At 36.2% G+C, this 24,284-nt stretch overlaps 1 protein-coding gene across 1 annotated transcript in view; it reads right to left on the bottom strand.

The window, feature by feature from the left end:
• Positions 1-11,034, bottom strand: part of LOC140753365 (vascular endothelial growth factor receptor 3) — a 79,019-nt gene extending 67,985 nt beyond the window's left edge. The window contains exon 1 of the mRNA XM_073087922.1: positions 10,882-11,034. The gene's annotated coding sequence lies outside the window, so the exon portion shown is untranslated. The remainder of the gene's footprint in view (positions 1-10,881) is intronic.
• Between the last annotated feature and the right edge of the window lie 13,250 nt (positions 11,035-24,284).

Below are 24,284 nucleotides of genomic sequence, written 5' to 3'. Positions count from 1 at the left end.
AACATTTGAAGGAGTTTAAAGTACTTCAAAGTAGCTACTAAATGTGGACCGATATTGTGAATCTTATTATTTGAAAATAATCTTCCGTATTCAATAATTGCAAATTCCGACTAGTTCTTTTCGGAAATAAATAACTTTTGAAGGAGTTTGAAGTACCTCAGAGTAACTACTGAATGTGAGACCATATTGTGAATGTTGTTATTTGAAAAGAATCTTACTTATTTAGAAATTGCTACTCCCGATTAGTTCTTTTTGCAAATACATTACGTTCGAAGGAGTTTGAAGTACTTACGAGTAGCTATTAAATGTGGGCCGATATTGTGAATGTTATTATTTGAAAAGAATTTTTACCCATTTAAAAATTGCCTTTCCAAATTAGTTCTTTTCGCAACTAAATTACGTTCGAAGTAGGAATGGAACTTTTATATACCGTTTCACGTATTTCCGTTTCAAGTATCCACTGCACCCAAAGTTGGATGTGCAGAATTTAATCGGGTATTTCTTTCTGAAGTAGTTAGTGGATCTGGCTGAATACGGGCCGATATTATCAAAAGACTTTAAAGGTACGGTAACTAATCTATTTGATAGAGACGGTAAGTTTTCGAAGATTCTAGCGCATTGGAAGCGATTTCCGTATGAGACGGATATTGCATATAAAATTTTAGATTGCAGAGTTTGCGCTAAAAGAAATTAGAATGAGATTTTAACAATAAACCTGAAAGTTTTTGACGGCATTCTTTAAACGTTATACGGTCCTACTGGTTTTTAGTTTTATAGTCCAATTTTTTAATTTTATACGTATATATATAAATTTTTGAATTTGAATTAGGGGAGGCCTATGTCCAGCAGTGGACCTCAAAAGACTGATGGATGGGATGGATGGATGGATATAAATTTTAAAGCTATCTATATTAAAATCTATGTTACTTATCTTTCAGTTGTGTAATCAAGATATTATTCCGATATTTACTTATTGCCGAAATTGCGGCATAGTCCTATTATTTTTTACTATATTTATATATAGTCCGCACCAAACTACTAGTCCGCTCTGAAGTTGTTGCGAGCAGTTGTACTCATACAATTTGCTATGGCGACGCGAATCATTTCTATATACAGGACGGACTAGCAGTTTTACGCGGACTATACATTTATGTAATAATAAATAAATACGCACTGGCCACATATATTCCTGAGTAGAAACTCATGTTATATACCCATATGAAAGTATATTTACTTTCATAAGTAAATATGCTTTCATATAGGTATATAACGGTATAGGTATATAAGGTACGTACAAACGTTATTAAATTACACAACGTCAGGCGTAGGTCGCTTTGAATAGACAAATTAATGGTTCCGAGAACACCCTGTAGACGAAGGGACAGATAATATTATAACGTTCTAAAACAGACGGACAGACCATTGTTCAATATTCAATTCATGTTCGGTCCCAATTTATTAAATTTAGGTGCGAGGCTTGAAATTATGACGGATTATAGGGTATAGTTACAGTGGATTAATTATAGGTATTAGTCATAATATTATTTAGGTATGTTGACTTATCTGAAGATTAGTCATAAAAAGTGATTTCCTATGGGTTTGGACATGGGCGTAGCTTTGTTAACAGGGTCCAACATTATAAGAGTCATGTCGGTGGAGTGGAGTCAGTAAGGTCGGCAAAAATTTTTTTTGAAATTATTTTACAAAACTCGCCCTGTTTGAAGAGTTTTTCTTTTCTCTCCTATGTTGTGTTGGGATTTGAGTTTAATAATAAATTATTCATGGGTTAATCTTATATATAAAATTCTCGTGTCACAATGTTAGTTACCGTACTAATTTACCGTAATGATTTTCACCAAATTTTATATGCATATTCAGTACGTTGTACTTTGCTTACTTACGATTACGATTGTCGACTTACGAAAAAGATAGAGGTCAATTTAGGATATCACAAGTCCGTCAAATATGTGTGTTGGCAAAAAAATTTATACATTTGTGCTTCACGAATTGTTTGACCGGAAATCGAATTCTGGCCCTTCCCAGTTAGAAGACTGCTTTGACACGCGATGTCATCACACTAACCCTTTTACCATACAAAATCCCTTCACAACCCTTTCCAAATGGAATGTACTACAGTACACTATAATATTTATATCATATGTGTATTATTATCCTGTTTTGTAAGGAAATAATACAGTAAAACCATTCGCTTTTACGCCTTTCTATTCAGCAAACTTTTTCGATAATATACGTGTCGAATATTTAATCATTCTTCCTTGGGAAGTCGGTTAAAAAATCACATTTACTCATATATAAAATTCTCGTGTCACAATGTTAGTTATCGTAGTCCTCCGAAACGGCTTTACCGATTTTCACCAAATTTTATATGCATATGCAGTAGGTCTGAGAATCGGCTACTAGCTATTTTTCATACCCCTAAGTGATAAGGGTTGTTCACCCTTAACATTTTTTAATTTATATCGCAATACAACGTTTGCCGGGTCAGCTAGTAATAATATACTATAATCAATTAATTCTGTCCTATAGCCAGTATTTCGCGTTGCTAAGGTTTAAAGGGTGTTGTAAGATACACTTACACGAGGCTCAAACTTATTCCTCAGGGGTACCAACGCATTTGTCAATCTTATATAGGACTTCAACTCTATCTGAGGTTGATTACAGATAACCAGCAGTGGCTACATACCATTAAGTGCGTGCGTGGAATACTTGCGTGTTACTTGTATTTTTCAAATTTAGTCGATTAGTAGATGCCATAAAAAATGACTATTACAAAATATGCACACAGAAGGGGACACCGAACCTGGAACCACAAGCGCTTCAAATGAGTGGAGAACATTGCTTAGAGACTTTCACTGCGAGTTTCAATCATTTTAAATCAAATATGTAAATAAGTTCATTTAAAGTACTCTATATATAAATGAGAATCCTGTTTGATGTCAAGCAAACATGAATGTTTACATATGAAGATATTAAAATTAGACGCGTACACTTTAGTTAATACGAGAAACTTATATATTACTTGTTTAACGGTGAAGGAAAACATGAAACCTACGCTCTAAAGATTTAAGAGATCTTTAAAAAGTTCTCAAAAGTCAAAGTCTACCAATTCGCACTTGGCCAAGGGTATAACACGAGGAGATTGTGAGATAGGAGAAGGAGGTGCCCAGCTGGACTATAAAGTAAGAGATATGACTTACGACTAAGCTAGAACGCCTCGGAAAAGTATGTCTCCCTTACCACACCCTTCAAAACGGAACACAGCAGCGCCTAACACTGCTGTTATTAGGCAGAAATAGGTGTGGCGGTAGTGCCGCCGGAGTCGAACCACAAAAGGTTCTAGCACCTTCTAAATATATTAAATTGTGTAAAAATATTTATATACAATCTTTAAGCTAACGTAAGCTGTCAATAGGAAACAAATTGTGAAATTCAATCTTTTTTTGGCAATTTTAGTCTCGCAACACAATACTTATGCCAAAACAGTGGCAAGAATGTGTTTAAACTCGAACGCTACAGAGACCAGTGGGAATAGCCTTTGAAAGAGAAAGATTCAAAGCGATAAGCATGCTTCCAAAATCGCTTACTCGTGCGAATTTTCGGAAATCGCTTTCAGTTAGGTCGTGAAAAAAGGTTGTGAAAAAAGCGTGGAGTGCTCCACTTATTAATTTTCGAAAAGCACCCCACACTTTTTCCACAATTATACAATTTACTGTTCCTTAATTGATTCCTAGATTGAAAATTATTTTCTACTTTTTAGTTGTTTTTATCATAAAAGCGTGTTTTTTAGTTTTTTGAACTATATTTATTTACTAACCAAAATATTCACTATATTATACTAACGGTACTAGCCCTACCACTTGACCTATGTCCTTAATAGGTACGCACAGTTTTTGACCTGAAAAAATAGATAAAGTGGACCTTAATTTTATGCTAAAAACATTTTCTTAACAAAGCTATATTTATCGGAGTAAATCCTCAACCTACTTTTCAGCCACAATGCTCACTGAACCGTGTTTACTTTATTCATTGCACATTGCCTTATAAAGTTTAATGAGAAATATCTGGATTATAGAAAGATTATTACTTTTATAGATCGTAGCAAATGTCATCGTGGATTTATCCTAGTTTTATAGCTGTGTTTTCGATGCTGTGTTCTGGAGGTTTATTCTGTTCATTCGTCGATGAAATTTAGGTACCACTCGAGTTTGGCATAAATATTCAATGAAACAACAATGATAAATACTTTTATGTTATAAACAACATACTTTTTTGGACTTTGGCGGCACATCTATTCTATTTGTACCTTAAATAGTAATTGTTATTAAAGTACTTGCTGACCCAGCAAATGTTGTCTTGCCATATAAATAAAAAATGTAAAGGATGAACAACCCTTATCGTTTAAGGGCATGAAAAATAAATAGTAGCCGATTCTCAGACCTACTGAATATGCATATAAAATTTGGTGAAAATCTGTAAAGCCGTTTCGGAGGAGTACGGTAACTAACATTGTGACACGAGCATTTTATATATAAGATTAAACTATACTGTGTTACTGAAGTGTCTGGTAAGAAACGTTATTCGAGACGTTACAATTTTGATTGCAACGAATTTGTGGCCGATTGGAAATATAAACTTAAATGAGGTTGAATACAGCCACTTTGCATGAAATGGGCTGCATGCTTGCTACTTTAACACAATAAAAAAATCTTATAAGATCGTAAGTAAGAGACTCTATAGTTTATGAAAACCCAAAACACAGCTCTCGTCTATACGATTCGCTTAAAAGGAAACTATTAGTGCCTAATCCTAGGCTTTTCTGGTCTGGACTGCATGCGGGTGATAACAATGTCTTAAACAAAAGCGTTTCAAATGCTTAACAGTATTGAAGAATAATTTTGTGATATAATGAAATTTTCTACATTTCTGTAATATTTTATAAGAAGCGGTAATTATATTTAAATATTTAAAGACGGTAGAGCGCTCCTAATGCAAAGAAAATGACAATGTATTTTTTATCTCTATCTTACCTTATCGTCTTAAGTATAGCCTCCCATGAACTCTACATTAAAAGCCTTCAGAAAGTATCATATCATAATGTTGTTTCGTTAAAAATAGTAAGTCAAAATACTTTTCGTACGTTCGATACATCTCCTTAGGGACCTCATATGTCTCCATAGGGACCATATGACAGCATATGTTGCTGTCCCTAAGGATTAAATGTCAACGCTGTTTATTGGTTTATCTTGTAAGAGTTTTGTCTCAGGTGGAAGGGTTAGTACTACTACACCGTTTGCTCTTATAAGATGTAACAGAGGCTTGTGTTCCTTATTGTTCATTAGCCCGAGTAGAAATAATTAATTACTAATTAGAAATCAGAGATACGCCTGGGTATCGAACGGGGGATCCCTCGATCGAAAGACCGACTTTCGACCGCCAGGCTATTACTGCTTAGGCTTTAGTCGAAGTCACTTTATTCGTGGCACCACGATGACTAATAAACTTGATTTTAAAAAAATACAACCTTTAAAACAGAACTCAGTAGCACTGAACAATGTTATTAAAAGTCAGAAATAAGTTTAGCGATGGTCCTAAGATTTCCTTGACCTAACTAGTCTTGACTCTCATTAATTATATAATTTCTGAAATATCAACTTAGCATTTAATTACAAAAGTCTATTAAGACCAGCGGTGGTCGTTAATTAATAGGATCCAATGGTAATTTGCATTGGGAACGTAAGCTACATTTATTAAATAATCATGAATTGAATTTGCATTACGGTTTTCCGTTTCTTGAGCGGAAATTAAATGGACTGAAGTACTTAGTTACTTAAGGAGCCGTCAACTTCGTTGTTTGTAAGTCATTATAATACAATTTAAGTATGGCGAATTTCGGCAATGTTTGACAGCTTATATTGCTTCTTAGTCATTAAGTTAAGATTAAAACTACTTCGCAACAATCCGCTAAAATATGTATGATGGTATATAGTTTAAACCATGCAGTATGTACCACCCTCCCTCCCTCAAAGTACTCGAATTGTACTGCATGGTTTAAAATACATACCATCATACATATTTGTAGCGGATTGTTGCGAAGTAGTTTTAATCTTAACTAAATAGCATGGATTTCCGTAGAGTAACGCTTGATACAATTAGCTTCTTAGTCAGCTATACAGACTTGGAATTTTGTGTTACGTTCTAATGTATATTCAACCATACAAGATATTCAAGGCAACAAAATTCCATTAAGTAAGTATATACTCGTAGATGAAACAAAAATATTTAATATTATATTATGTTATTTTAATAATTTATTTGTATTAAACGATCGAAATATATAGTTTAAATGAGTAGGTGGTTGGAATATCTACCATTGATCCAATAGGTCTAGGTATAGATCCAGTAAGTCGTGGATAAAAGAGTACCAGCCTATTGCTATTATGTAATAATACCTTTTGCTGCTAACTTTTTATGATACATTCTACCACAATGTTTCAATGCAGATTGGTAGAGGTAGATAATGAGTATTTGCCAACCAACGTTAAATTTATAAACCGTGTGTATTCCCTCCAATAAGGTTTCCCTACAATAGCGTCTACTATCCAATAAGGAGGACCATAACAGACTATTGAACTTGCTGCGAAGCCTGAAAGCGGAGATAAAATTTTGCCAATACTATTCTTATCTTGCTTAAATTAGACCGATCGCGATATACAAAACCCAAGAGGGTTCTCAACTCAAACAGACACAAAAGGCAATAAGTTTCTTATAATACAGATAGTAATTATTTTATGTAGGTACCTATTTTTAGTCTATGACTCAAATATGTACGAGTAAGAACAGGTTATTGTATCACAAAAGAATATTGCGCTAAATACATTCACTGCATTATGATATATAAGTTCTAACTAAAACTACGTCAACACAGGCCTTGTTCACACACAGCAGCGGTTCACGGAGAGTAATTATCGCAGTGGCCGCCCATCCGTCCGCTCATAAAACACATTTGTCTATAGCGTCGCACTGAACACATTATGTTTACTTAGTCTACACGCCATGGCGTTTCTATAAATGTGCCTAAAATTTGAAAATAATAAAAACATATATGTATTTATACATATAAAATACAGTTGTCTTTAGCGGCCTCTACTGAACACATTATGTTCACTTTACTATAGTCCATTGGTAAAGAGCAGTGATAGCCCAGTGAAATCAACCTTTCATTTGATGGATTCTAGGTTCGAATCTCAGATGATCCACTAAATTTTCACACACACGAAATATACATGCAGAAAAGACGATCTAAAATGAATTTAACAGTTGACAATATGCTGATCACATCTCATATAAAGATGCTGGAGTAAAAATCCTACCTGGAGTTAATTTGCTAAATATGATAAAGCGACGCGACAAAATCCTTATTAGCCCTACGAGTTCTAACTAAAACTACGTCAACACAGGCCTTGTGATTAGCAGCGGTTCACGGAGAGTAATTTTCGCAGTGGCCGCTCATCCGTCCGCTCATAAAACACATTTGTCTTTACGTCGCACTGAACACATTGTGTTTACTTTAGCCTACACGCCTACTACATGAATGCTAACGTAAACATTATGTGCATTTCTATAAATGTGCTTAAAAATTTGAATATAATAAAACATACATAAATATAGATATGTTTTATATCTAATAATTTCTGTCAAATAACATCAGTGTTAAGCGCTACTGTGTTCCGGTTTGAAGGGTGTGGTAAGGGAGACAGACTTTTCCGAGGCATTCCAGCTTAGTCCTCAGGGGTAGCGGCGCATCTGTGGCCGACCTTAAGTAAGAATATCTAATCCTATCTGGGGATGATTACAGATGCCCATGGGCAGCAGTAGCCACTTACCATCAGGTGGACTGCATGCTCGTCTGCTACTCCTATATTTTATAAAAAAGAGAATACAGCATTGTGTTAAATACATTTACTGTATTATGATAATAGGCGATAAAATCCTTATTAGTCCTACGAGTTCTGACTAAAACTACGTCAACACAGGCCTTGTGATTAGCAGCAGTTCACGGAGAGTAATTATCGCAGTGGCCGCCCATCCGTCCGCTCATAAAACACATTTGTCTTTAGCGTCGCACTAAACACATTATGTTTACTTTAGCCTACACGCCTACTACGTGAATGCTAACGTAAACATAATGTGCATTTATATAAATGTGCTTAAAATTTGAATATAATAAAAACATACATAGATATACGTTTTATATCTAATAATTTCTGTCTAATAACAGCAGTGTTAAGTGCTGCTGTGTTTGACAAATTACTAACAGGAGCATTATAACAAAAAAAGTTTATTGTATCACAAGAGAATACAGCATTGTGTTAAATACATTTACTGCATTATGATAATAGGCGATAAAATCCTTATTAGTCCTATGAGTTGTGACTAAAACTTCGTCAACACAGGCCTTGTGATTAGCATCGGTTCACGGAGAGTAATTATCGCAGTGGCCGCCCATTTCTATTGCTATTCTATTGCTGCTATGCAAGTACAAAAGTAAAAAAAAAATGGTGATAACATTCCCTACGTGTGCGGGTTCGACTCGCTCTTGGTCAATTAAAAATGTTACAGATATGTATGGGTAGCAAACACTAAAATTCAATGCCTCTAAACATAAAATCCTAAACCCATTCGTTTTATTTGTGGGACAATCCTTAAACTGTGATAGCCATTACCACTAATACAAAAATACGTAAAGGCGCTGTTGCCCATTTGGATTGAATTTATCGTTACAGATACGACGGCGGAGCCGCCACCGTACCGGTCTGACGCGCAAATGGTCCCGGGTTCGATCCCCTGCCAGACAGATATCTAAATAATGAATTTAGGTTTCTGTTTCTGGGTCTGGGTATTTGTGTACTTGTCTATGTATGTGTCCATGGCACCCACGACACAGGGAATCTTAGTGTGGGGCTGTGAGTGTAGAAGGCGTTTAAAAAAAAAGATAGATAACGATAAAGTATCAAAGTAAGTGCAGGTTTGTGGTTGCCACTGGCCAGCCATGTCGGCTTGTAAATATATTTTCTCATCATCATCATCAAGCCATTACTGCTGCTTTTCCACTGCTGGGCACGGATCTCTTCTCAGAATGAGAAAAATTAGGTCATAGTCCACAGCGCTGACCACTTTGAATTGGAGGGCTTCACACCTTTGAAAACATTTTGTTTTAATTTCTTAGGTATGCAAGTTTCCTCACGATGTTTTCCTTCACCGCTTAAGCAAGTGATGATTAATTTCTAATACACACGTTATAACTTTAAAAAAAATAAACGTAAACAGCCTGGGATTTGAACCTTGGACCCCTCGATCAAAAGGCTGAGCGTCTTAACCACTGCTTTTTTAACTGCATAATCTGCATCTCTCTAATATGTTTCTGTAATATCTTATATATTTTAGTCGTGGTCTACGATTTGATGTTTTTTATAAGATTGTAGGAAACGAGCATGCAGTCCACCTGATGGTGAGAAGGCACTGCCGCTTATTGACACCCAAATCAATATAGAACAGGGTTTTACCTGAAGGATCACAAACAGGATTAGAGTATTATCTGAGGTTGGGTGTAGACGCGTCGTTACCTCAAAGGACTAAATTGGAACGCTTCGTATAAGTGTCTTCTCGTTACTACGATAGTGCTACAGGCGAACTTCAATACCCTTTGTTGCTAGCAACCTTGTGGTTTATACAGTTGTGTGATGAACACGGCAACGATATTTCAATCTGGATTTCAAATTGTATAGGTAACTATATAAATTGACGCAGGTCGTAAGATGAGAATACGCAGAGAGTCGGGCTGATTCCCCGGTCAAGTTTCCTGATTACACTTCTGTGCTCAAACTGAGGGCTTGAAACTTAATTTTCACGACACAGGGAATCCTACGTTGTGTCTATGAGGTTTGTTTTTATACGGCATAATATAATATAAGATCATCTCTCTACACCATTTTACACATTTTGTTTATAAATAACAAATTTTTCCCAGAAAATATTAGGGAGTCCTGAATAAAAATAATATAAACCGAAGATCTACAGTCCAACGTCCACGGGAAACGTTCATCATGAAAAGAAATTCCTTCAAAAAATTTCATATTGTTTACAGCATACTTTTTTGAATATAATACAGACGAAGCTTTAGAACTTTTTAGATGATACCGAGGAAAACTTTTAGACAATTTGGTCGCCAGCTTTCACTTTGGTGCCTAAATTGTTAGCCCAAAACTTTTCGTTACACCGTAGCACCGAAATAAAATAACTTTTCTGAACACTACATGCTCCACCAATTTCCGTGTACAATTTTCCATAAAGGTTCACAACTTTTTCGAAAAACATTTTTAATTACAATATTTTTTTTCAGTATTTATACGAAACACTAAAATATTCATAGGCAAGTGATACGTAGAAGATATAACAAAATAAAGTATTATTTTTAATTTGAAAACGAGATAAAAATATGAAAATTATCGAATATCTAATTGTCTAGTGATATACACTTGCAAAATAATATTTTTGATATTAATAGTAATAAAAACGTTAATATTCTATACAAGTTCAGTGAACTAATGTTACTTAATAAAATTTTCCTTTCATTTATAGAGAAGACATTAATTTTCTTAATCTGCCGTCTATCACGTGAAGTTAATTCATTAATTAAATTATTCATTTGTTCATTAAAAAATAATTCATAATACACACACATAACACTAAGTCTAAACTTTAGATTGAATGCCCAACTGCCCTTACACTAAACTTACTTTACGCACTTAAATTACTTGACACATGCTAATTTCCAAAAAAAGTTATCAAAGCTAAACTTACCGCGTGCGAAAACCAAAACCACATATCACACACACAAACAAATCCGGCACTGAGACAATAATTTCTTTTTATTATATTCACGATCGCTAACTTTCGCGTGGGCGAGTACGCGTGTACCTCTTACTGAGGTTAGAGTAACACTGACAGCACTGACAAGACCGTGGGCGCTCTGTGCTTGTATTGCTCTGTACGGTGTCCGTATGAATTATGATGTGCTCTCAACCCTCAACTATATGTTTGCGATAGAAGAACAACAGAAATTACGCTTTTTAGGCGTTACGCGTAGCAAAGTGCAGTCCGGATTTCTTAACGATTGCTGCCTCGAGCCTGTGTCTATACTATACGACAACTATAACTATAACTGAAATAAATCTTCCCTAGAAAAATTGCTGTAGTTGCAGAGTTTGTTGCCGTTTTGCAAGCCATAACAGATTTGATTTCGAGGGTACTTCCACGGAAAAAAATATATTATTATTTTAGACTTGAATCTTATTGCTTAATCGTTTGCCTAATATTGTGTTGTATGTTCTGTTGTGTTGTTGGTGTTAATTATAAGTATTTAACTACGTAAAATTTAATTTGCTTTCGAATTTCAATATATAACCAAGTGCTGCTGACTTCTTCTTTAAAGGGTGTGGGAAGGGAGAGGCATTCAAAATCTGTCGATGATTAATTATAAGAATCTGATTACACAAGTAAATAAGGGCAGTGGACACTATCTATCAGATGGACTTCTTTGCTGCTTCTTTAAAAAAATAATGGCTAAATAAAAATTGAAATCCCTATAAAATATACCTTCATTTTTGCGTTATACGTTAATCCTTTATGCATACACCTAAAGAAAGCTTACTCATTACGCTCCACTTACCTTGCGTTGGTGTAAATGTCACTGGGTTCCTCCTAAGCCTTTTAAATTTAATCGAGGAAGTGATTACCCACGTAATCGGCACAAGTTGAACTGCTCATGAAATGGAAATTACACACCTACTCGCCTACGTACCATAGTTTTTTCTATAGTTTTATTTATATACCCACTATGTATTTATCTTATGAATTTTAACATGGTTTTTAAAAGAAATGTCATGTTATACTAGTTTACCAATTCAACAATAATTTGTCTTACCTGTTAAACCAAGCGCTAGTTCACATAAAAGAAATCCAAAATTGAATCTTGGATTGAAGGTGGTTCTACTCCGGTGGCACCACCGCCACGCCTGTTTCTGCCTAATAGCAGCAGTGTTAAACGTGAAGCGTAATGCTGTGTTCTGGTTTCTGGTAAGGGAGACATACTTTCCCGAGGCGAATCTGTTACCGCCAAAGGCGGCAGTAGCCACTTACTATCAGGTGGACTGCATGCACGTCTGCTACTCCTATATTATAAAAAAAGACATCGAATTTCAATCTAGGCTTAATAGCCTGTAACAAGCAGTAATCTGCTTGTTAGACTTCATAATTAACTCCCTGGAAAAATTATAGTGAACTGTCGTATATAATTTTTCTCATAACTGTTACCTTCACCATTAAAATGACATTACCTTGTAATACACAAATCTCTTCAGGAGTTCACTTTTCGAAGCCTCGACCCTGTATCGCGAAATTAATTTATTTCATTGAACTATTTGCTTTTCAGAAAAACAGACTAACCTAACCTACGTAACTTTATATAGGTACAGTCCGCGTAAAACTACTAGTCCGCTCTAAGTAAAGAAATGAATCGCGTCACCATAGCAAATTGTATGACTACACCTGCTCGCAACAACTTCAGAGCGGACTAGCAATTTGGCCCGGTCTATATCCTTACGCTCTCTTTACAAAATATAAGAAACCTAACCTACATAACCTTATACAGGTATCCTACACTCTTTCAGCATAAATACATATCTTTACGACTGTCTGTGCTGGTTCTCCCTACATTTTCTCTAAATGTATCGTGATGCTGACACGTCTAAAAGCCGATAATGCTTCTGAGCCATTAACTCCTGGAGTGGCCGCGTATCTAAGCTTATTCACGCCGTCTTTGTTTCAGAAGTGTTTTTGGGGAGATTTCCTAATCTAATGTTAGTATACAAGTTAATAAAAGTGAAGTGTCGGTTACAAAGAATTTTGTTTTCTATTTCAAGAAGATAGCAATTTCCCAATGATAAGTCAATGAATCAAATTGATTATTGTTCTGAAATCTCTCATTTTATACGCAGGTGGTGCGAACAAATTTAGAATACTTTGATTTAATTATAATATACGAGTAGCAGACGAGCGTAGAGCCCACCTGATGGTAAGTGGCTACTGCTGCCCAAGGACATCTGTAATCAACCCCAGATAGGATTAGTTTCCTACCTGTGGTCGACCACAGATGCGCCGCTACCCCTGAGGACTACGCTGAAACGCCTCGGAAAAGTCTGTGTCCCTTACCACACCCTTCAAACCGGAACACAGCAGCGCCTAACACTGCTGTTATTAGGTAGAAATAGGTGTGGCGGTGGTGCCGCCGGAGTCGAACCACAAAGGGTTCTACCACCTTCAAACCTTTCACCTACATGTGAATTGTAACAGGCGTCAGTCTGGTTTGAATAGTACGTTGAAACAGAATACCAACATGGTACATTCTAACTTAATCCTCAACGATAGATCTATCTACGATTCATCTGAACTCGGTCTCTTGTCTTTTTCGGAATAGGTTTAAGTTAAGATAATTCCATCTCATGACTCCATTTATATTACATAACAACATGTTCTAGTTTGTAAGTCTATATGATACATTAGATAAGTTGCAAGTCTTATCTAATGTATCACATAGAATTATGTAATGTATACACATTTCCGGTAACGTAATACATTATAATACACTTTTCGATGCGTCACGCACGTGAGTACGCGTAAGTCGAGACTTCCTTCTGAACCATTAACTTTCAGAGCCCGTTACGCTTTTTATTTTTCTTTTTGTTACAACGTGCTTCGTGCATTGTTTTGTTATAATTCGGTATATTATATCGTATGCAGAGAAATATTCAGTAAAAGCTTAGTGGTTGAATCTTTGTCTCTAATGGCAGTCTGAGTTTCGAATTCTAGGAATGTACTTTTGGTGTATTTAATTAATGAGCGTATTACAAATGAATTTTCATAGGTGAAAGAAAAGATGTTGAGGAAACTTACACGCCTGAGTTTACTTTAAAAATAAAATTAAGTTCTTAAAAGTGTGTGAAGTTTTCCAATTTACACTTTGCCAGCGCGGTGGTGTATGGCCTATATGTATGGCTAAACCTTCTCACTATAAAAAGAGCCTGTGCCCAGCAGTGGGACTGTAATGTTTAACTATTATTCATATAATTGTCACATAATGAAAAAAATCACCAGCCTTCATTTCTGCTTTACGCATAAAGATATTAGATAAGTAATGAATCGTTAATGAATCAATGTGATCTCCGACCATGGTGTCACGATATAGAATTTCTTTATTTTCATTAAAGTTAGAGTTTTGTTTTTATAAATGACAAAAAATAACATTTTTAGATTTTTTGCTAAGCTTGTCGCGATTCAACCAATTTATGGTTAAACATTAATGAAAATTAAGTCATTCACAACAAAGGCAAGTCAAAAAAGCTGCAAAAAGGACAAATGATCGTAGACAGTGTACTTTATGAAAGAAAATGTTTAAATTGTTTCAGCTCAAGAAAATAGTTCATTAAAACAGTGAAAAACAGTCGCAGAAGATAATAAAAAGGCAAAAGGCGCTATACAAGAGGACATTAATAAGGCAATGGTACCATACTCAGCGAGAGAATCGTCTTCAGTTAGAGAAATAACAAACGAGATGAATATCTATCAACGTTTGAGTGGTCAGTACTGGCCATTAACATTAGTTTTTTAAAAGTTAACGAAAGCAGCAACTACTCTGAGATCACTAGTCGATTTTAATAAGTAACGGAGTCCACTTGATCTTGCTGATGGTAAGTAGCCTCTGTCATTCATAGATACCTGCAATCCATCTCAAATAAGAATAGCGTGCTACCTGAGCTCAAAAACATCTGAAAACTTAGCAACGCTTGACTCTACTTTTTGTTGATATCTCCAGAATTGATTATGCTAACTAAAATAAAGCGCTCATAGTTGCTGCCAACTATATTTTATTATCATTCGTATCGTTTCATATAATATTTTAGATCTTCATCTTTGTTACTACAACAAGTACCTAACACAGAAGATAGAATGAAGCAATCAAATTGGGCGATTTCTCTTTTTCGATTCGCAACAGTGGATAATTCCGTTGGTAACCCCAATTTCGATTTGCTCGGGTTTGCTTGAATCGACTGATAGGTACAGATTAGTCCATCCCAGATAAACTGTTCTACGATCTCTATAAAGTTGCATACTTACCTACTTCTTTTCCTTATAACTTCTTTTATAATTTAGAATTAACAAACGATCATGCTGTCCATCTGATGATAAGTGACCTACCTCTCATAGACATCTGTAGTCGATCTCACATAAGATTACATTTCTACTTGAGGTGGGTAACAGATTAGTTGATACTCTTGACGACTATTTTGGAACCTCGGATAAATACATTTCCTTTACCACGCCCTTAAACCAGAACGCAGCAGCGCTGAACACTGTTGTTATTAGGCAGAAATACGTGCCGCTTACCATCAGGTGAACTGCATGCTCGTCTGCTACTCCTATTTTATTAAAAAAATACTTCAATTGAGGAAAGCAAGACAAGAAATGTCAACGCATCAATAATTTTATTAAGTCTTTTTAATAGTCTTCGTGGAGTCTCTGAGTTATCTTCTGACTTTTATATTTGATTTTTCGCAATCTGTTTACGATACCTCAATTAGAAGTTAATAAAGCAATGCTCCTTTAGTCAAAGTGCATTTCCATTTGCAAAAGGAACCTGAATGCGTCAATAGTAAAGATTTTTCTGCAGTATTTCTAAGTTAATAGGAAAAGGCGATTGCTTTGCGGATCTTCTGAATAGAACCTCATTTAGTTTGATATCTGTATGCTATACAAATGAAAGATTAGCTTATAATTCTGATTTATAAAGAATGATAGTTAAAGTCGAGGTTAGTCGAAGTTAAAATGTTTTTATTTTTTTGCAAAATGTCGTCAAGCATAATGGTACTGTTTTCTGATTTAAATCCTTACTGATATTATAAATCCGAAAGTAACTCTGTCTGTCTGTCTGTCTGTCTGTCTGGTTGTCTCTTCTTCACGCCCAAACCACTGAACCGATTTAAATTAAATTTTGTACAAAGATAGTCTGAGACCCGGGAAAGGACATAGGATAGTTTTTATCCCGGAAATCCCACGGGAACTACGGATGGCGATCTAAAATCGATTAATCGGAGAATTGATCTTTTGGACCCAAAACATCGATTATTTTAATCGATATTAGTAAGGATGGAATCGTAAGTTTATGTATGTTAGTATGTTAGATTATTTTCTTTTAAACGCGGGCGAAGGCGCGGGCTAAAACTAGTAACATTATAAAGTGTGGATAAGGAAGATGTTACGAGGTTTCGAGGACTTACTCTTTAGTCTTCAGGAATAGAATCCTATCCACGTAAACCTCATGTAGAGCTCTAATTAATTGGGGTTGGTTACAAACATCATATGAGATTGCATTTTTTTTGTCTGTAAACTGTGAAGTCAATTTACGTAGAACTCTTGTTCTATATGGTGTCGGCCACAGATAGGTAGCAGTGACTCCTAAGGATCAAGGACAGCATCCAGCATCAAGTTGTCCCTGCAGTTCCGGGACCAGAACAGGACTACGGTATCCTCTGCCTGTCGTAAAAGGCGACTAAAAGAGGGCTTCCGGGGTTACGGATGCCAAGAGTGGAACTCGAACCGCCCGGCCAGCGACCCCAAGATGGACGGCGGTATGTGTGGCATACCGTCGTGCACACCAGAGGGTGTGGCAAACGTCAAGCTCGCCTGGGCGGAGCCCGACGGGACACCGCGTTAAGAGGACTCCGGTTGCGTTCCGTTGGAGATCCCGGAGTCCTCTACGCAGCGCCGAGGACGGCCACCGGGGAGGTTTAAGTGCGGTAAGAGTCCCACATAACCCTGTGTCACTCCCACATCACCGGGTTTGATTGTTTCCCTCTCTTTAACAGAATAAAAGGATCAATTTGATCATTTCGATTATCAGTGAACAGTGGTATTCAGAAATCTTTTAAATGTATTATCCATCTGTAGTTTGACTGCAATACATTTCCCTACATTTCGCTGTTCGTATCTCAGCCTCATTAGTACATGTAATTAGTGTAATTACCTATTCGAAGCTATGTAAATATATCCTCAGGATCAGTTATCTGGGAGCTCAATTAGTGATCTGCTCCCAATTCACGTATCGCTGCGTCGGTACCCGCGCCAATTTCGACGTGTGGCGACGTGTATATGCTATATCGTATGTATCGTTCAAGTGGAATAGTTCGCTTGGTTGCAGTTAAATTTGACTTAACATCTTTGAATAGATAAAACAGAAGCATCTGTATGGATTTCAAAACAAATGATGTTTAACACATTTATTTCTCTATTCAAATTATGTTTAGGAACCAAAATCTTTTTTAAATATCTTTTATATTGCAATTTTTTTTTTTGGCGATGAAATGTGAAGTCATTTTACCTAGAACACCTGTTCTACATGAAGCTGGTGACAGGTGTCTATGATATACCAAAGTAGTCACTGCCGTCCAAGGAAATTTATTACTTTTAAGAAAGGTCGGTATTATCGATACCGACCCTGGGTAAACACTGGTGTTCAGAAGTCTAAGATCCATATCTATCTGTAGTTTAACTACATAATATCCTTTTATCAGTTTCAACACTGTTCCTATCTCAGCCTCATTAGTACATCTAATCAGTCTTATCAACTAATTACCTATTCGAAGCTATGTAAATATATCCTCAGGATCAGTTATCTGGGAGCTCAATTAGTGATCTGCTCCCAATTCACGTATCCTGCGTCGGTACCCGCGCCAATTTCAACGTGTGGTGATGTGTGTGCTATATCGTATGTGTCGTTCAAGCGGAATAGTTCGCTTGGATGCTTAAGTTTGAGATAACATCTTTATGAATAGATAAAAATAAGAATATGGCTTTCAAATTAACAGATTTTTTATTACATTTGATTTTGTAACTTACCTACTTATTTATTAATCCCGAAATTAGGTCCGATTTTTGCTAATGCCCAGTGGCTTAAATAATTTAGAGTGTTTGTTCGAAGATAGAGGAAGTTTTTAGAAAGCGACAATTTAATCATTAACCTGAATAAATCTAATTTTTAAAAGGAAAATTATAGGTTGGCAAGTAAGTTATATATTTTTTTAAGGATGAAGTTTATAGTTATCTAAGATAAGATATCTAGATTATAAAAGGCGGAAACTTATGTGCCAAACTAATATTTATGTTGTAAAAAACTGGAACAGGATCGACGTCTAATCAAGAGGACGTACAAGAGAACCAAATATTTACAGACCTTAAGGTCATGTTTACGAACATAAGTATTGGTGAAAACAATAAAAATCTTTTCGTTCGTAAGAAATGAAATTAGAGTAACGAAGAGTAACTTGGAACCCGAGAAATTAAGTTAAGAGAATTGTTTTTCGGGGAAAGGAGAGTGACTTGTCTAAGCGTACGACATTTGGCACTTTCTTCAAAAGTTGTAGAGGTGAGCTTAGTTTTGGCTTATACGGTCAATGACCTTTAACACTGCAGGTCTATACACACTAATTCGGAAGTATACTCGAAATGCTTTATGGATGTCTTTTTCAGTCGGGCATAATAAAGAAATGTAATCGTCTATTAAGCCGTTTGAAGGGGGATCTGCCCTTTTTATAAGGGTATAAGCCGCCGGAATAAAGGGATGTATATTTTAATTTAAAGGGTGTAGGTATGGTAAACGTACGAAAGGTGGCCATATCATTCTGTTAATCATTGTCTATTCAAAATAAATTTTGAATAAAAAGCTCAAAAGAGTAGCATGCAATTGGATATTAGATTATTAGATCTGATAATAATCAGCTGCCGTATTGCAACCTTTATGGGATTAAGTAGAATTTCCTAGTATTTGCAGGGTTTCTTGGAAGTTCATTTGTGTTTGATCTCAGATCTAATTCTAATTAAAGGTTTTTATTCTTTTCATAGTAAGCCATTTTCTCGGGCTTAAAATTATCTTTATGCTTTATAATATTGGAGTAGCGGAGCAGTAACAATTGCGAGCATACAGTCTACCTGATGGTAAGTAAGTCACTGCCACCAGTAGACATCTGTGAACGACTACAAACCAGAGAATCTACTTATTAACGTATGTAAAATATTATATTTATTTTTGTGTCTTAGAAATTCAGTTTGTGATTTTTAAGTGAAAACTTCATTAGCGGCGTTGTGCACTTTTTGTGATAGGTAAAAAAATTTAAACTCGCATCAGGACGATGGCCTAATCGAAAATTCGTAAGACGGCAGGTGAAGGTGGTAAAACCCTTTGTGGTTCGACTCCGGCGGCACCACCGCCACACCTATTTCTACCTAATAACAGCAGTGATAGGCGCTGCTGTGTTCCGTTTTGAAGGGTGTGGTAAGGGAGACAGACTTGTCCGAGGCGTTCCAGCTTAGTCCTCAGGAGTAGCGGCGCATCTGTGGCCGACCTCAGGTAAGAATATCTAATCCTATCTGGGGTTGATTACAGATGTCCATGGGCGGCAGAAGCCACTTACCATCAGGTGGACCGCATGCTCGTATGCTACTCCTATATTATAAAAAAAGAAAAAAAATAACGGCAGAACAAACTGCAAAAGTCAAGATGTTATCCGGTGTCAGCATAGAAACAATATGTCAATGGGTGTCAGTTTCATTTTTTATTTATTATGCAGGTTAGGTTTCGAAAGTTTTCACTTCTACGAACGCTTAAGGAAATTGCGAAGAAGCTTGTTATATAATAAATAACTATACAATAATATAAGTATTACATAAATAAAAATACACCGTTCAACATAAATAACATTATAAATATAAATGATATCTTTTCAGACATAAATAATACCGTTGAAATTTGTAAATGCTTGCCGTGTTAACAGTTATGAAGTATTCCTCGGTGCAAAATTAAAGCGGACCAATTACGTATGGTTTATGATATCGATGACAGTATCACTATTGAGTAAATGCAGGGTTAATTTCAGTTCAGTAAATATTTTCGATGTATTTACTCGTGTTTTAATCACATTTATTGTACGGAAATTACGAAATGTCCAAAATTTATGTTTTTATGTGGTGTATTTTTAACCTGCAGAGAATAATGTTTTTCTACCGAATGTAATTGTAAGTGATATGTATGTATGTTGGTATTCTTTGGCACGTTCTGCTGCAAACATTTTAACAAATGGTTGAACCAAAGATTTTATCAAGTAACGTTGGATTTGTCTTAATTGTGGGAGTGACACAGGCTTAAGCAGTCGGATTCTTCGTTATTATAACGATTTACTTGCATAAAGTTGAACTAGTCAAAGATAGTATAGGGATATTGAACTTAATGGAAAATGTTAACTAATTTACATCAGTAGTCAGTTACAAATAGGATTTGAGTCGCGTTTAAAGTTGGTCCCAGATTCGTGTAAGGGAAGTAACATATGAAGTAGTAACGCATGATGTAGATCCCCGATGGTCGCCTTTTGTCTCCACTTATCGCGTCAATAACTGTTAAGGACAGCTCCCGCTCATCAGCGACTTTTGTCGACCGTCGTCTGCAATAGGGGCCAGTCGTTGGCCATTAGCGAAAAGCGGCAACAGTCGGCGACAGTCAGGCAACGCTTAACATAGCTTTTCCAAGCTAGAAATTGGTGTCAACATGATGCTGTTGCATTCAAATATTCATAATATTTATGCAAGCATGAATTAATTAGCTTACATACCAACTTCCATGGTGTCTACGTGCTTGCATGCTTGCGTGCTCCTGCGCATATCCGTAGGATGTACCTACGGATTGTGTTGTCCCTGTAATTCCGGGACTAGAATAGGGCTACGGGAACCCCTGCCTGTCGTAAGAGGCGACTAAAAGGGGGCTTCGGAGGTTGCAGGCAGCAAGAATGGGAGCTCAAACCGTCCAGCAAGCAACCCTGGGACGACGGTATGTGTGGTCGCATACCATCGTAAACACCAGATGTGCGGGAGGAGTGTAAACTGCTCCCTCCAGGGTAGAGCCCGATAGTATCGCGCTCGGCGGACTCCGGTTGTGTTCCATCGAAGATTCCAGAGTTCTCCACCAAGCGCCGAGGACGGCCACCGGGGGGTTTAGTGCGGCAAATATCCCACATATGCCGGCATCGCTCCCACGTCGTCGGATACCTTTAAAGGTTTCCCCCTCGTAATCAAATGGGTACATTTGTGTGTTGTGCGTATTTATCGTTCAACTATTACATAGATCTAGTATCCTTTTCAAATGCCACTTCACGTAATAATCAGAAGACTAGACTAGACTATGTTTTTATGAGGAGTTTAACAATGGTCCATAATGCTCCTAACTCCAGTATGGTAATAAGTGGTAAAGTTTAATCTGAACTGGAAACTCATTAAAGTATACACACTTCATAGTAACATTATGTGGTTTTTTAATGTAATTGTATATTAAACCCCTAGGGCACTTCCGTTAATTGTATGTGGGTTGAAGGGACAGTGGGGTTGAAATTAATCTTTTGTAGTGCCTATTGTTGTAGATTCAACGTGATAGGGACCCACTAATGGGCGTTACGGTAGTTTAATTTAAGTGGAATTCACACCTTTAAGAATTATGGACACCATTCATGTTTCCTCAATATAACATTTTATATAAGAAACCCAACAATTCGATTTTTACCTGAGGTTGACCAAAAATACGCCGCTACCCCTGAGGACTAAGCTGGAACGCCTCGGAAAAGTAACCCGTGCCACACCGTTCAAACCAGAATATAACAGCGCTTAACACTGATGTTATTAGGTAGAAATAGGTGTGGCTGAGGTGCCGCTGAATGCGAAACACAAAGGGTTCTACCGCCTTCAAAACTGCAGTACTGCACTAACACGTCTACCTGTAGCACGGAAGCGCCCATGAAATTTAGCCACTAGCGGTCCCCCATTTACCTCCCGACCGCGCTCGACGATGCGTAACTTTGAATATCAGCTAGGATGTACATAAACTAACTACCACCAACTATTTCTGTAGCATAAAGCTGCGTGCGTATGCCATGCCGTCCCAACCCGTGGGCCATACATCCTTCTTTATTTTAGAAGGGTTATAGTGCGATTTAGTTTATTTCAGCTTGGTAGCCGATATTTATTGTTGGGCCGAAATTTACTGGCCATATATCAAGTACACAAAGGAAAGCGTTACAATGAGTCCTCGGCTGGTGGCGAAGTTTTGCTTCAGCTTACGAGCTTAGGGTCTCACCCCGTGCATCATATAAACATCGGAATCAACAGGACTTAATGAAGAAATGAGCTATGATATTCTTGTCATCATAGTTCATGATTTAATCTTGGAAATTCATAAATATCTACGATTTCTTGATTAATCGCCTTATGGTTTTATAATAATGTTGGACCTTTTCACTCAGACTCTGTGTCAATTGAAATTGAAATGAAATTAGCTTATTGAGCTTATTTATAAAGATTAGTTTTTTAAATACTTGCTTCCCCCTTTTCATTTATGAGAATATACTTCACAACTTATTTTACTTTTTTATTATTAAATTAATGCTTTCTATTTGCCAAGACGTTGTCAAATACACATGCATACATACACACACATAGACACACATACATATTAAAATAAAATAAAATACTCTTATTTTATGCGGCCTAATTAACAGTGAATGCTGAAGATACCGTGTTACTTAGTAAAAAATATAATATTATGCTTCGTTTACACATTTAAACTATTCCCAATTCATATATCTACTAGTGGTGCGAGCGACTTCGCCCGCATTTTAAAGAAATAATATGACATACATAAAACGGAAAATTTGTACCTGCATTGGAATGACAGTGGTGCCATCCGTCCAAAATTGGTCTTACCAACCCCCAAACCCTCGTGGGCTCTAGGACAATAACTCTGCTAAAGATCATCACTTGATAAAATGCATAGTTTCCGATTCTATAACTACTTACGAATTAAAAATTAATTAAAAAAACCTTTTCCCACGGACTAAATTGTGAATCTAAACCATTCTCAAGTCCCCTTGAACACACACAACAAATTTCATCAAAATCATCAAGTCCTTTAGGAGGAGTTCAGTGACATACACGCGCAAATAAAAAATATATATATAAAGATACCACGACGATTTATCGCTGTCAGATGAGGTGATACCCCCAGTTACGGATTTAACGATATACGGGTAAGTACGACCTGTCTACCAATATGAAGTACGAGGCAATTCATTAACTGTATCGAATATTGGCGGAGTTAATAACATTTCGCTGCCCCTAAGGTATTACTTTAATCCAGGTAACATATTTGCCTCTGCAATAAATATTTTTTTCTCATTTACTTTGTACATTATGTATTTAATAGTTAGGACTTTAGTTATTGTTTTGTTTGTATATAGATTAAGATCTACACCTTCACACTAGCTGCTGATATCTTCAAAGATAATTTCGAGTCGGTATTTATTACTTTTGTACATCCCTGTATTTCTTGTATCTGAAATGTTTTCTTTCAACAACTCTTTGGTTATATGGAAGATATCCCTTTTAGTGATAAGACTGCCTGTTGTATTGTATTGTATTGTACGGTACTGTACTGTACTGTACTGTACTGTACTGTACCTACTGTACTGTATTGTATTGTATTGTATTGAATTGTAAGATGTACTAACTAACGTTTTACTACTTTTGAATATGAATATAAGACGTTTTGTGTATAATTTCAAATCGTTCAACTATAAGCTATTTTTGCACATATCGGTGTTTAACTACTTTTGATGCGTTAGTGTTCCTCTATTTTACGATGTTCAAGTAATTATTAGTTAATGGTGTGTACGTACTTAATAACGCTTGAGAATACACTCAAGCGTAAAGTTTTGCTTCAGCACTTATACCACTGTATTTCTGAAATCTTGAATTGTGCATCTACTTCTGAAACTGACTGTACGAGATTATCAACAATTTAATAACTCAAAAAAACGCTACTATCACAGACACTTAGATACACTTTTGTGGCTATTACCCATATGCTGATTTATAGGTTGACTGAAAATGTCAATAAATATACATAACGCTAAGCTAAATGCTAATAAAATACTCCTAATAATAAATAGTTTTCAACGACATCTTTCCTTTATCTTTTTTATCTTTGATTTCTAAAAACAACACGACCATACGAAATGCCAAGAAACCTTTCGATAGTGTGCCTTAGTGCGTAAGATGCT

The sequence above is a fragment of the Epargyreus clarus genome, unplaced genomic scaffold, assembly GCF_041222505.1.
Source record: "Epargyreus clarus isolate Ecla_fem2 unplaced genomic scaffold, WU_Ecla_fem_2.2 ptg000026l, whole genome shotgun sequence".
Taxonomy (NCBI): domain Eukaryota; kingdom Metazoa; phylum Arthropoda; class Insecta; order Lepidoptera; family Hesperiidae; genus Epargyreus; species Epargyreus clarus.
The sequence above is the reverse complement of the archived record's forward strand: the minus strand, read 5'-3'. Positions and strand labels throughout refer to the sequence as shown.